The following is a 2,995-nucleotide window of genomic DNA, read 5'->3' as shown; positions in this document are numbered from 1 at the left end:
GGCGGGCGGGGCGGGGGGCCGGGGGGGGGCAGACTGTCGGTTTTTACCGGACTGACCAAGCCGTCGTACTGGGCTGGGTAAGAAGAGAAAAGAAAGAGGGGAGAGGGAGGGAAAGAGAAAGAAGGGGAAAGAAAAAGGAAAAGAAAAGGAGAAGAGAAAAATAAAGACAAGAATAAAAAGGAAGATATAATGAACAGATATCACAATACTCCAGCCTGCAACCCCTTCTCCACTTCAAAAAGTGTCCATATCGCATTTGATCTAAGCCGCCAGGTATTGTTTTTGTAAGTATTTAAGAATGTACTGAGCATTCAGTCGGCCTACATACCACGTCAGGTAGGGAAAACATCATTTCGTAGGTTTATAAACTTGTGCATTTACGTCAAGAAAAAACACATTTCATGTGAGTTTTTATGTTTGTGTATAAACAATGTACGCGTGAGTGACAATACATTCCTAAAAAAACAAAGGCCGCAACAGTGTTTATAATTTTGTAGACAATAGCGTAATTATTATTTATTTTAGACATGTTCTGTTATAATAAATAAAAGGGTTCAAGTCTGTGGGCGTTCAACTATTACTCTTCATTATAAGAAGACTACTACAGTAAGACTAGTCGTTGTTGTATGATCCCTACTATAGATGGTGGGCCTACTCGAGTCTTGGATATATCGCTTAACACAAACAACGACAGGAAACTCTTACAAATATTCATTGCATCAAGGAGGCGTTACGTTGAATCTATTGCGCCACCAATCTCCACTGCCTCAAACGTCCAAGAAAAAAAAATCCCCCCACCCCACCAAAAGCTACGGCCTTTTCCAGGTTATTAAAGTACTACTTTAATCAATTATAGAGTGTCTAATTTCACTAGGTCATGGAAAATAAAGTATCGGTATTATAGAAACATGAAAAGTATAAAACCTATCCTTTTTATTCAAACGTGCTGAAAAGATCTATAATATAGGTGGCCTATCAAAGTTTACAGAGCGGCAGTAATTTGAAATAAGGGTTCCCAGAGAAGGACTTTCACAGATGGACGGTCTACCTACCAAACCCCACCACATTTGGGGTTGAGGTAAGACAATTTATGATTATGGCACGTCGGGAAATGGCACTTTTTGATTTTTTTTTTTTTTTTTTTACTAATTTTGAAAAATTCAGGGGTGGCACCGGGTCTACCCTTAAATCCGTCATTGGTATAATATATCTCGAATCGAATCTCTATCAGGTCTACTCGTATTTTGTAACATGAATGTATATTGACGGGGTCCAGGGTCCAAGCCTTTTATAATTATACCAACGTAAAGAATTTACTATTTGATACATTGTAAACATAAAATCTAAAGTAATAGAAGTCATGAAAATATTCATGCAAAAGAATCAGAAGCGATTAATCACCAGCTTTCATCGATAAACGGTCAGCTTTATATTTACAATTCTCATGGGAAAAACACATGAATGATACTGGATAAATGTATACGTTTAATAATATTTATTGATTTTATTTGAATACTTTTTATCTAGTTCTCCTGGGTCCCTGCCGGGCTCGGGCCCCGGGGTACTAGCCCCGGTTACCCCGCCTCTCGGCGCAACTGTCCCTGGCCTAACTCGTCGGGCAATCGGACCAAAAAAAAAAAAAAGCAAACATAGGCCTACACCAAGCCAAATCATGTCTTTCATAGTCGTAGTGCCATTTCCGGCCATCCAGAGGTCCCTATTTAAAAAATTGTCATCACCCAAACCCTCCCCTCCTCAGCGTACAGTCTCAAGCCCCTGTCGGACAGCTTATCCCCACCCCCGAAAATGTATCCTAGAGCGGCCACTGTCTAGGCCGTTAGGCCTATGCAGAATACGTTGTAAGGCCCTAGGCTACTGAAGAATCTGCACTAAATAGGACCTCGACCGAATTGTTAATACATAACTTTTATACAATACAGATTGCAATACAGACATTGGAAAGTAAATACTGTATATTTAATTTAATTAAATATCTAACATTCCATTCCCCTTCTCTTTTTGTGCAATACGGTGTAGCTGTTTTTGTGAAACACTAACAAGTAATAAATCTTAACTTCAGCAGCTATAAAAGTTCAGCTATACAACTTGTAATTTTAATTTATTAGGACCATTTTCTCTTCCAGTAAGATAATCTGTTCATGGGATTAATGTTGGGAAATCCACAGACTAAGCAATGAGAGACTAAGTACAGTATTGTAGTACTACTAGTATAGGCCATTTCATTGTTTTCATATTTTTCTGTGTGATTAAGGCCTAATCCCTACCGCGCTAAAATAAGACTAAATGCCTATGTTTTTTCACTCTGTGTAAACCCATAAATTGATAATATTCCAGGGATCCTAATTTTGGAAAGAATATTACGCAGGACGATTTTTTTTTCTTACATTGGTTGTACCATGGAGGAATGAGTTGCTGTGTTTTGCAATGATGTGTGATTACAGAGAGGGTCAACTCTGTGTCGAGCACGAACTATAACTGAAAAATGAATGCAGTGTATAGCTAAAATTATGCATGACGTCAATATACGAAGCCACGCCCTCGCAACTAAACCCGTTGTATTTAGCAAGTACCCCTTATCCGCTGTAATTTTCAACATCTGGGCTAAGATCTATTTTCTGCATTAGCGGTACACCTTCGGGACTCAAAAAAAATGTCCCCTTAATAGGGGTGTCCCTGAATAGGGGTACCCTATTCTGGGGACACTAACCAAAAACGTGAAATTGTCCCCTGAATAGGGGTTGTTGACATGTTTTCATCCAACGATGATATATAGTACATTCTTTATAATTTTATTTTTATTTACATAAGATTCAGTTACAGTAGCATTAGAACTAAGTTATAGCAATAATTCTGTCTCTTATACACATCTAGATGTGTATAAGAGACAGAAATAGGACCTCGACCGAATTGTTAATACATAACTTTTATACAATACAGATTGCAATACAGACATTGGAAAGTAAATACTGTATAT

The sequence above is a fragment of the Anneissia japonica genome, unplaced genomic scaffold, assembly GCF_011630105.1.
Source record: "Anneissia japonica isolate Jap-2015-1 unplaced genomic scaffold, ASM1163010v1 scaffold2320_len370340_cov150, whole genome shotgun sequence".
NCBI classification, from domain to species: domain Eukaryota; kingdom Metazoa; phylum Echinodermata; class Crinoidea; order Comatulida; family Comatulidae; genus Anneissia; species Anneissia japonica.
The sequence above is the reverse complement of the archived record's forward strand: the minus strand, read 5'-3'. Positions refer to the sequence as shown.